The following is an 11,622-nucleotide window of genomic DNA, read 5'->3' as shown; positions in this document are numbered from 1 at the left end:
TTTAATGCTCCTTGGTTGGGGTCTGAGCAGATTATTTGTTGCAATTGCAAACATAATAAAATGGTGGTCCGATAGTCCAGGATTATGAGGAAAAACATTAAGATCCACAACATTTATTCCATGGGACAAAACTAGGTCCAGAGTATGACTGTGGCAGTGAGTAGGTCCAGAGACATGTTGGACAAAACCCACTGAGTCAATGATGGCTCCGAAAGCCTTTTGGAGTGGGTCTGTGGACTTTTCCATGTAAATGTTAAAGTCACCAAAAATTAGAATATTATCTGCTATGACTACAAGATCCGATAGGAATTCAGGGAACTCAGTGAGGAACACTGCATATGGCCCAGGAGGCCTGTAAACAGTAGCTATAAAAAGTGAGTGAGTAGGCTGCATAGATTTCATGACTAGAAGCTCAAAAGACGAAAAAGTCATTGTTTATTTTTTTTGTAAATTGAAATTTGCTATCGTAAATGTTAGCAACACCTCCGCCTTTGCCGGATGCACGGGGGGTATGGTCACTAGTGTAACCAGGGGGTGAGGCCTCATTTAACACAGGAAACAACGCTCATTGACACATTCAAGAAGTACCATAGTGTTAACAAAGAATTTCATTAATCCCTTATTTTGGAAATTCGGATACGTGCCATGAATATTTTTTAAATTTGGTTTACTCCTTGCAGCCAATTGTAGCAGTAGTTTCTGTGGTGTAGTGGTTATCACCTTCGCTTCACACGCGAAAGGTCCCTGTTTCGAAACCGGGCGGAAACAACGCTCATTGACACATTCTGGAGTACCATAGTGGTAACAGAACATTTCTTGAATTGTTTATTTTGGAAATTCGAATACGTTCCATGAATATTTTTAAAATTCGGTTTACTCCTTGCAGAAAAAACAAGCAGCAGTTTCTGGAGTGTAGTGGTTATCATGTTCGCTTTACACGCGAAAGGTCCTCGGTTCAAAACCGGGCGGAAACAGTGCTCTTTGACACGTGCAGTAGGTACTGTACTTTCAACAAAGAATTGTTATTTTCATAAATTCTGTATTTTGGAAATTCGAATACGTTCCCTGAATATCTGTAAAATTCGGTTTACTTCTTGCAGGAAAATCAAGCAGCAGTTTCTGTAGTGTAGTGGTTATCACGTTCGCTTCACACGCCCCTTTTTGGAGTTTCAGGAAGTGGAAGAGAAGCAGGTGTCTGAGTAAAATTCGGTTTACTCCTTGCAGATAAGTATTACAGCAGTTTCTGTAGTGTAGTGGTTATCACATTTGCATCACACGTGAAAAGGCCCTTGGTTCGAAACCAGAGAGAAACAATGCTCATTGACACATTCAAGAAGTACCATAGTGTTAACAAAGAATTTCACTAATCCCTTTTTTTGGAAATTCGAATACGTGCCATGAATATTTTTAAAATGTTGTTTTCTCCTTGCAGCAAATTTTAGCAGTAGTTTCTGTGGTGTAGTGGTTATCACGTTCGCTTTACACGCGAAAGGTCCTCAGTTTGAAACCGGGAGGAAACAGTGCTCTTTGACATGTGCAGTGGGTACTGTACTATTAACAGAGAATAGTTATTTTCATAAATGCCTAATTTTGGAAATTTGAACACGTGCCATGAATATCTGTAAAATTCGGTTTACTCCTTGCAGATAAGTGTTACAGCAGTTTCTGTACTGTAGTGGTTATCACGTTCGCTTTATACGCGAAAGGTCCCTGGTTCGAAACCAGGCGGAAACAGTGGTCTTTGACACGTGCAGTAGGTACAGTACTTTTAACAGAGAATAGTTATTTTCATAAATGCCTAATTTTGGAAATTTGAACACGTGCGATGAATATCAGTAAAGTTCGGTTTCCTCCTTGCAGATAAGTGTTTACAGCAGTTTCTGTAGTGTAGTGGTTATCACGTTTGCTTCACACGCAAAAGGTCCCTGGTTCGAAACCAGGCGGAAACAACGCTCATTGGCACATTCTGAAGTACCATAGTGGTAACCGGAAATTTCATGAATTCTATATTTTGGAAATTCGAATACGTTCCATGAATATTTTTAAAATTCGGTTTACTCCTCGCAGAAAACTCAAGCAGCAGTTTCTGTAGTGTAGTGGTTATCACGTTCGCTTCACACGCCCCTTTTTGGAGTTTCAGGAAGTGGAAGAGAAGCAGGTGTCTGAGTGCTTGAGAGAGAATATCGGTTTTTTTGGAGGTCTAGTTGACTTATAAGTTTGAAAGTTTGTGAGTGACTGTTATTGAAGTTTCTGTGAAACGTTTTTGCTATTGTCCCCCATCAGCGTGAGCTGTTTGGGGGATATTGCTTAAAATAACCGGACGGACAACATGGCTTCGACATCAAGAATACAAACGACGACGAGAAAGGACAACAGTGAAATCAGAATGTTAAACGAAGAACTGAAAAAAAGAACATATGAGAAGGAACTGACGGTGAACGTGGGAAATAAGTGGAGAAGGGAAAATAACAACGATGGAATTGCTGAGAGGAATAAAGGAAGTTTGCGGAACAATACTGGGATGTCGAATGAAAGACGGGAATAAGTATGAAGTAACAATGTCTCATGTAAATGGAAAAGAAAGACTAATAGACGGGCTAAAGATAAAGAACTGTCAAATCATGGCTAAAGAACTAGGGAACGATGAGCTGGTGGTGTCCTTTTTGAACTTGCCCGCATACATTACGGATGAGGAGATAGAAGAGAAACTAAAAGGCTGGAAGGTGAAGGCGACCACGCCAATCAAGAGGAGGATGTGGCCAGGAACGGACATTGTAGATGGGACAAGATTTTGCAAGGTAAAGTTTACAGACAATGTGCAATCCTTGCCATATTCTACTAAATTTAACACTGTCGAGGGATTTGAATATTTTCGTGTAATCCACGACAATCAAGTGAAGGTATGTAGATTATGTATTCAGCCGGGGCACATACTTAAGGAATGTCCGGAATTCACATGCCACAAATGTAGTGAACAAGGGCATTATGCCAGAGAATGTCGGAACATAGGAAATGTGTGCAAAATGTGTGACAGACCTAAAGTTAGATGTAGCTGTAATAAGGGGAGAAAATCACTTACTTTTTGCAAACAATGGACCTCACGTCTGAGGAAGAGGGGAGTGTGCCTATGGAGAGGGGAGGATGAGAGTGACATGGAGAGTGTGACTCCAGAGACAGTGGCAGATAAGCTTGAAGAGCCTGTAATGTCTCCTGGCAAAGCACGAGACGCCGTTTTAGTCTCTGCTGCTGACAAGGTGGAACAGCAGCACATGATGGGTGAAAGACATACACAGGTAGAGATGGTGCAAGGTGCTTCTCAGGTGCCTGAGCCAGCTTTAAGCCTGTGTAAAAATTACACCAAAGAGTGGGCTGGGTCCACTGAAATCACGGGCACTGTTAAAGCGCACTTTTCAAAAGGCTTCCCCGCCGCTCCCCCCCAAAAATCCAAATAAAGAGACGGATGATGAAATAGATAGTGAGGATCTTCAGTTGTTTGTAAAAAATAAGAGGTCATTGTCGAAAACCAGGGAGATGATGGGTTTTGGAAAAAGAAAAAGTAGGATTTTTAAGGACTTGTTTGGCTCTGATTATACTTCTGCACACATTCATAATGATTACAGTCGCATCCCTAAATGGTAACAGTTTGAGAAACATGAGCAAATTTGAGCAGGTATTAGTGTCTGTTAAGGCAGACATGTTGTGTTTTCAAGAGACCAATTGGACAGACTCCAAAATGCAGGAGATTAAGAGTAAATGGTCAGATTTAATTTTTCACCACCGATCTGACTGGTTGACTGCACCGGCGCAGTCGCCGCCGCCTGCTCACTCTCGTCCCACAGCTGCTGATCCACCACCGCGGACTGCTCACCCTTGTCTACCAGCTGCTGCTCCACGGACAACTCACTTTCAACACACTGGAAATACCCAGGGTTCTCCCAGGGCTCCAGCTGCGGTGCAACACCGTTGTTAGGCTGCATACACTGCCATGATTCGGGCTGCTGTCTCAGTTGAACGCCGGCAGATTGCATAGCACGCTTCCATTCTGTAGTAGCAGGCTTAAGTGCATGGACAGACTTGAAATGTCGGTCTATCCGCACGATATTCCGCTTGGAACAAAGCCCACAATCACGTTTTAGTCTACTGTTCATAGCTTCTCTCTCCTGCGTGCGTGTATGTCTCTTTGTTTGCTCCACCAAACAACAACCTAACCCTAACCCTAACCCCTAACCCTAACCCTAACCCTACCCTAACCCTACCCTAACCCTAACCCTAACCTAACCCTAACCTAACCCTAACCCTAACCCTACCCTAACCCTAACCCTACCCTAACCCTACCCCTAACCCTCTAACCCCTAACCCTAACCCTCTAACCCTAACCTAACCCTAACCTAACCCTAACCCTAAACCTAACCTAACCCTAACCTCTAACCTCTAACCCTAACCTAACCCTAACCTATCCCTACCCTAACCCTAACCCTAACCCTAACCCTAACCTAACCTAACCCTAACCTCCTACCCTAACCTAACCTAACCTCCTAACCCAACCTAACCCTAACCCTAACCCTAACCCCTAACCTAACCTAACCTCTAACCCTAAACCCTAACCTAACCCTAACCTCAACCCCTAACCCTAACCTAACCCTAACCAACCCTAACCTACCCTAACCCTAACCTAACCACCTAACCTACCTCAACCCCTAACCCTAACCCCTAACCCTAACCTAACCCTAACCTCTAACCTCTAACCTAACCTAACCTAACCCAACCCCTAACCCTAACCTCTAACCTAACCTCTAACCCTAACCACCTAACCCCTAACCCTAACCCTAAACCCTAACCCCTAACCTAACCTAACCCCTAACCTAACCCTAACCTAACCTAACCTAACCCTAACCCAACCCTAACCCTACCCTAACCCTAACCCCTAACCCTAACCCTAACCTGCCCTAACCCCTAACCCTAACCCTAACCTAACCCTCTAACCCTAACCCTAACCTAACCCTAACCCTACCTAACCCTAACCTTGGATTAATCCTAACCTAACCCCTACCCCAACCCCTAACCCTAACCCTAACCCTAACACTAACCTAACCCCTAACCCTAACCTCAACCCCAACCCTACCTACTCTGAACCCTAACCTAACCCCAACCCTAACCCTAACCTAGCCCTGCCTAACCCTACCCCTAACCTAACCCTAACCCCAACACTGCTTACCTAATCCCTAACCCTTCCTAACCCCCAGCCATTTAACCCTAACCCTAACCCTAACCCTTACCCTAACCTAACCCTAACCTAACCCTAACCTAACCCCTAACCTCTAACCCACTAACCCTAACCCTAACCTAACCCTAACCCCTACCCCTAACCCTGCCCCTAACCCTAACCTTGATACCCCTTACCTACCCAAACCTTTACATCCCCTTATCTAACCCTCAGTTTACCCTTTATATTTCTTTATTAAACCTTTACATCCCCTTAGTTCTAACCTTAACCCTTATACCCTTTTATCTAACCTTAACCTTTATACCTTCTTATCTAATCCTAACCCTTATACCCCCTTATCTAACTTTCATACCCCCTCATCTAATTCTAACCCTTATACCCTCTTGACCCTTATATCACCCCGTTTGGCCCTAACTCTTGGAGCTGGTGTGCCGAACTTCAACCCCTGTATGTCTATGACCATCCTAATTTCAGGCTGGTGGTCTTGACCTTGGGTTTTGGCTTCTATCCCTTAGGGATTGCATCTTGGGTTGCAAACCTAGGTTTATCTTCCGGGTAATCTGTTTGTAAATATTTTTTATTTTTCCTTCTTTCCCCCCCCCCTCTTTTTTTCTTTTTTCCCTCCCCTGTTCTTAATTAAGGTATTTTATACTAGGTTTTTACCATTTATTTAAAGTTTTGCCTGTGCCAGTGCATATCAGATTCGTCTGTTTTTTTTCAAACCTAACCTAGCCCGCGCCTGGCATTTTATACATTATTTTGGTATTTAAAACTTCTTAGACCTGATTATTTCAGTGTGTTTGTTGTCTTAATTCGTTTGGAGTAGCCCACAACGACTGAACACTTACCCCAATTGGGACTGTTGATTGGAGGAGAATGAGCAGATTGATGGAGGACCAAGTAATTGACATGTTTTGGGAAGGATGGTCCCGCCCCCTTAAAGCTTCCCAGACTAACACAGGTGTCAGTGACTGCTCATTAACTGGTTTGTTGAGCAGGGCACAATGATGGAACATTAACCCTGATTAGGACGGTGGATTGGAGGAGAATGGGAAGATTGACGCAGGACTGGGCAAAACACATGTCTTGGGAGGTATGGATCCGCCCTCTCAGCTCCCTATATCAACACAGATGTAAGCGTTTACTCATTACCTCTGATGAAAGCGATCTAGCTGAAACGTCAGGTCTTTGTTTGTTTCTTGTTTTTAACTTTTTGAGGGTTCCCTTATTGGGTTCTTAAAGCCGTTTTAATTCCTTTTTGGACTGAAGGATTCTTTTAGAATTGTTTTGGAACCCTTTTTTAACCCCCCCTTTTTTTTGGTTGACTGACTCTTTGAATGCAATTTTAACTCCATTGATTTTAGCATACGAAAGCATCTTGGACTAAACTCACTCAAGAGGAAGCTCCAACGAGAACAGGAGGCTTGGAAAGAGACTAAGGTGAAAGAGTTTTTTTTCTTACCTCTAAATATGGCTGCTTTAAATGGAGAGAATCGTTCCGGTCAGTGAACCATTACCAAAGAATTCTTTGGTAGGAAAATATTGAGGGACCTTCATGATTTTAAAATGTTTTTATGTTTTGTCTTTTAAAATGTTGTGATTTGCATTTTTTCCCCCCTTTTTCTTCCTCCCCCCCTTTTTTTTTGTTTTTTTGCTTTTGCTTTGCTTTTAACCTTTAAAAACGATTGTGGTATGGTAGAGACTTATTTGGGGGAATATAGTGTATTATAGGTTTTTTCCCCTCCCCTTCCTTTCTTGGTAGGAGAAAACGATGTTTCCCAGGAGAAATCGGTCTGAGCCCTTGGTAAAGCCGATGGCCCTGGGGGAATATACCTACTTTAGGCTCAGATGGCCCCAAAACCTCCCTGGATCTTAAACTAACGAAACAGTATTTCAAATTGTTGCAGGCCATTCACCATGCAGAGATTCTAGCAGAATTACAGATTAAAAGGTCTTTCCCGCCTGGCATGATGAAGCAGGTGGTGAGACTTACGGCTTTTATCAAACCTTCCTCACCCAATCCCACCGTTTTGGAGCTGGTAAGAGAGAATACGGACCACTGGATGGACACTAATATGTGCATCTTAGTGGACCACTATGATTCAGTTCTGGCAGCAGGGCTACAGGAGGTAGGGAGATTTGATATTAACTGCTTTGATCGAGCTGTTGCTTGGGCAAGGGTAAGATATAGACGTAAGTTTACCGAGTCCTCAGTGGCAACATTACAGGCTATGCTCCCAAAGGCAAATGCTAGCGAGGTAGTAGGCCCAGGCAAATTGACTATGGAGGCCTTTCCGCCCTTGTCGGGTGTCCTGTCTCCAGCCCCCAGTAATGTGGTAGGAGTGGGAAATGGTAGTGGAGCAAGTGGCTTAGTTAAGGGTGGGGTAAAAATAGACTAAAGAGGAGAAACTCTAGGATGCCCCCAAGTATACCAGCCCTTGAGCTGGATTTAGGTCCCCGGGGGGGAAAACCATCTCGGTTATGGCTGAAACATATTCCCCTAAACCCCAAGTATTGGCGGGAGATCAATTGACAATAGGGCTGGCTCCAGGGGGTGGAGATTGGGAAACACACACAGGTGAGGCAGGCTCTTGTTAATGGCCCTGAGAGGGTATTATATAGCAATGTTGTGGTAAAATGTAGTAATACTATTGCCTCTTTGTCTGACTCTGGCCAGGAGGGACCTGGAGTTGGAGGGAGCGGGACCCGTGTGAGGTTGCGATTGGGAACCGAGAGGGGGAGGAACAGATGATGATAAGTGACGACAAAACAGAATTTTTCCTGAATACGTCCTTGTCTGAGCCCCCCAGGGCGGTCCCAGTTTACCGCCGCTCCGGTTTCCCCGCTGCCACTCTCCTCGGGGACTTCTCCTCTTGGCCGAGGTAAGAGTAAAATAGTGGCACTCATATCGGCCGCAGCCTACCCAGGGGTTTCTTCCTCTTCCTCCTCCATCCCAGTGATTAATTTACCTGTTAGGAGGCCGGGATCAATTAGCCTTGAGCCAGTTAGACACCCAAATTCTACCAGGAAAATTTTGGAATGGGAACTTACAATTAGAAAACCAATTGTTATAATTGGAGACTCCAATATTTCACGGATACCTGGGTTTACCGATTCTAGAGTGCAAGCAGATAGCTTCCCTGGCGCTACGTTCCACCATCTAAAAGGAGTAGTAGAAAAACTAGAACAACATCCAACAGTGGAGAAGGTGGTGTTATCAGGAGGGCTAAACAACTGCCTGTCGAAACAGCTGGCGTTGACCTCCTGGAAGCAACTACAACAACTGCTGAAAGTGGCAGAAAGTAAATTTCCTAATGCTACACTCTATGTGCCTATTATTAACTACTCAGATAGATTGGAAAAACAGCAACAGTCACTCTTGGATCAACTTAATCGAAAGATTTTAGAGCAATGTAATTACTTACCTGAGATCAGTAAACTTAGGTTTCACACATTGCCACGGGACCCAGTACATTGGACACCGGAAACAGGAAATACCATCTTAAACTTTTGGTTGGATAATTTAAACATGTAAGGGGAGAACAGTGCTTTGATACAGCTCCATATTCAAATATTACTAATCTCTCACACTCATATATGCTTTCTGAGATAGAAAGAAATGTATTGGAACGGGGATTGTCTTTTATCCCCACTCCCGGAATTTTAGACCGGATGGAGCTTCGTAGGGACCTACACACATATCATAGAAGGCTGAAATTGTTGGATCATTTTAATTATGATACTGACATTCCTTTTGTACCGTTTACAGATCCCTCAGTTTGGGAACCCAGAATACAATCAATATCTCAATCCATCCAAACATTGATTAGGAAGGATCTCGAGGCATTTAGGTGCTTCCGACCTGGGCAGGTAACTGGGGGGAATATGACGGTATTGGAGTCAGAAACCATCAAATTGTTGGGGTCAAACCGGAATATAGTTATTAAGCCGGCAGATAAAGGATCACAGATTGTAATCATGGATAGAGTACAGTACTTATTGGAGGCTAATAGACAACTGAATAACCCCAAAAATTATGTCGCATTAGATCACTCTATTCAATCTGAGACCAAAAACATGATTAAGATGATATTGTTGGAATTGCTTGAAAAAAAGTTTATCATTCCAAAGCAATATACCTATCTTCTGGGCCCAGATGTACCAAGACCGCGACAATTCTATCTCCTCCCAAAAATCCATAAACCTTTGGAAGAGTGGTCGGTGCCATTTCAGATCCCGAGTGGACGCCCAATTGTTAGTGACTGTGGATCGGAATCATACCGAATTGCTGAATATATTGATTATTTCATCAATCCACTATCACAGAAGCATGCTTCCTATGTAAAAGACACATATGATTTTGTTGGTAAACTTAAAGGTCTTGAACTACCATTGGGGGGCGTTCTTATTTTCAATAGACATCAACTCACTATATACAAATATTGATACCCCTTTGGGACTGCGGGCAGTTAAACGGGCCTTTGATAGGTTTCCTGACCCTCAGCGCCCGGATAAAGAAATCTTAGAGTTGCTGGAGTTGAGTTTATTGAGGAATGATTTTAATTTTAATGATAAGTTTTACCTTCAGATCCATGGAACGGCCATGGGGAAGAAGTTTGCTCCAGCCTTTGCCAACCTATATATGTGTTTTTGGGAAGAGACAGTGTTTGTGAAGTGTCAGACCCTTCCCTCTTTGTATCTTAGGTATTTGGATGACATCTTTGGGATTTGGGTGAATTCTATGAGGGAGTTTGAGTGTTTCTTGGAATCCCTAAATACACATCATCCTGCAATTACAATATCCCACAATATACAAAGAGAAAAACTAGAGTTTTTAGACACTCAGGTTTTCTTTGTACCTTCGGAGGGGCAGACTAAATCATTGGCTACTAAAGTCTTCTTTAAGGAGACAGATAGGCATGCTTTGCTACATAAGGCAAGTTATCATCCAAAACATACCTTTAGAGGGATAATTAAATCCCAGTTGATCCGGTTCAACAGAATTTGTACATTGGGTGAGCATGTGGAGGAGGCAACAACCATTCTCTTTGGAGCTTTGGGGCCACGGGGATATTCAAAACGTTTCCTTAGGGAGATAAAAGCAGAGGTAGGAGAATTATTTGGAAGGGAAGAGGGTTACAACAAAACAGCAGAAACACATAATCTGATACCATTTGTTGCTACATACTCTGGGAGTCTGGGTGGACTTAGCAGGACGTTGAGGTCTAACTTCCGGGAAGCGCAACAAGCGGTGGAGGGGCTGTTGAATTGTAGAATAATCTCAGCATATAGGAAAAATAAAAACCTTGGGGATAAATTAGTCCACTCTGCCTTCCGGCAGAAAGAGGTACCTAACAAATTGGAAAAATACCTGGAGAGACCAAAATATATTACTAATGCCTTCTCGGGTTTGGGGTTTCCTATAAGACAGAGAATCGAATTGTCAACGACAAACTTGATTTATGTAATCAAGTGCAAATTGTGCCAAAAAAATGTATATAGGAGAAACCAAGAATGCACTACAGGCTAGACTAAAACAACACCTATACAATATGGCAAAAGGTAATAAGAGCACGGGGTTGTATTTACATTTTAGCCTTCATGCCAGTGATAATTTGAAAATCTTTGGTCTGGAGACAAACGGGGGCTGGTCTAGGAAACAACGACAGGGGATGGAAAGAATTTGGATTGGGCGCCTCCAAACAATAGATCCCAAGGGCCTGAATGAAAAATATTAAATTTATTCTGGCTTACTTACCTGATGAGAGGTGCCATCTCCAGTGGGATTGGATGAGTGGGGTTCGCTTAGGGATAGGATGGTGGGGGGCTGTGGGAGAACCGCCCAAGATAAATGTTCGTTTATCAAATAATTTAATAATTTATTTATTTTTACATATATTTTCTAGCACTTATGATCAATATTATGGCACTTATTTTATTCATAGGATTATATTTATGTTATTATTATTTATTTAGTGTGGTGTGGTTTTATCTTTCTATATATACCCCCATAGCACTTATTTTGAGTTTAAAGCACTTGCATATTTAGCGGGGTATGTTTGTTTATCTTATTTATTTATTTATTTATTTATCAAAGCACTTATTTTTATATGTACGTCTTTTTTTAATTGTCTATTTATGATTTACGTTTATTTTTATATGTTTTTTTAACATTTATGATGATATTTATTTTATGTACATTAATTTTCTGCATCTTTTAGTGTGGTGTGGTTTTATTTGACTTTCTTTGGCATATATTTTTTTGAGCACTTATCTTAATTCAATAGCACTTATTTTTACACTCAGTGTGGGACGTTGATCCGTCTATTGTGGTCTTGCCTTTGTGTAGTAGCACTTATTATTGCCCTGTATCGGTACTTTTTATTTGTGTGTTTGTC

The 11,622-nt window shown here is 42.4% G+C and overlaps 4 non-coding genes across 4 annotated transcripts; all 4 read left to right on the top strand.

The window, feature by feature from the left end:
• Positions 1-695: 695 nt before the first annotated feature.
• trnav-cac (transfer RNA valine (anticodon CAC)) lies at positions 696-768 on the top strand. The gene has a single exon. It is a non-coding gene; the product is annotated as a tRNA-Val (tRNA).
• Positions 769-901: 133 nt separating this feature from the next.
• Positions 902-974, top strand: trnav-uac (transfer RNA valine (anticodon UAC)). The gene has a single exon. It is a non-coding gene; the product is annotated as a tRNA-Val (tRNA).
• A 687-nt stretch (positions 975-1,661) lies between these two features.
• On the top strand, positions 1,662-1,734 carry trnai-uau (transfer RNA isoleucine (anticodon UAU)). The gene has a single exon. It is a non-coding gene; the product is annotated as a tRNA-Ile (tRNA).
• A 142-nt stretch (positions 1,735-1,876) lies between these two features.
• On the top strand, positions 1,877-1,949 carry trnav-cac (transfer RNA valine (anticodon CAC)). Its single transcript has one exon. It is a non-coding gene; the product is annotated as a tRNA-Val (tRNA).
• The last annotated feature ends 9,673 nt before the right edge of the window (positions 1,950-11,622 follow it).

The sequence above is a fragment of the Salmo salar genome, chromosome ssa18 (genome assembly GCF_905237065.1).
Source record: "Salmo salar chromosome ssa18, Ssal_v3.1, whole genome shotgun sequence".
Classification (NCBI taxonomy): Eukaryota; Metazoa; Chordata; class Actinopteri; order Salmoniformes; family Salmonidae; genus Salmo; species Salmo salar.
The sequence above is the reverse complement of the archived record's forward strand: the minus strand, read 5'-3'. Positions and strand labels throughout refer to the sequence as shown.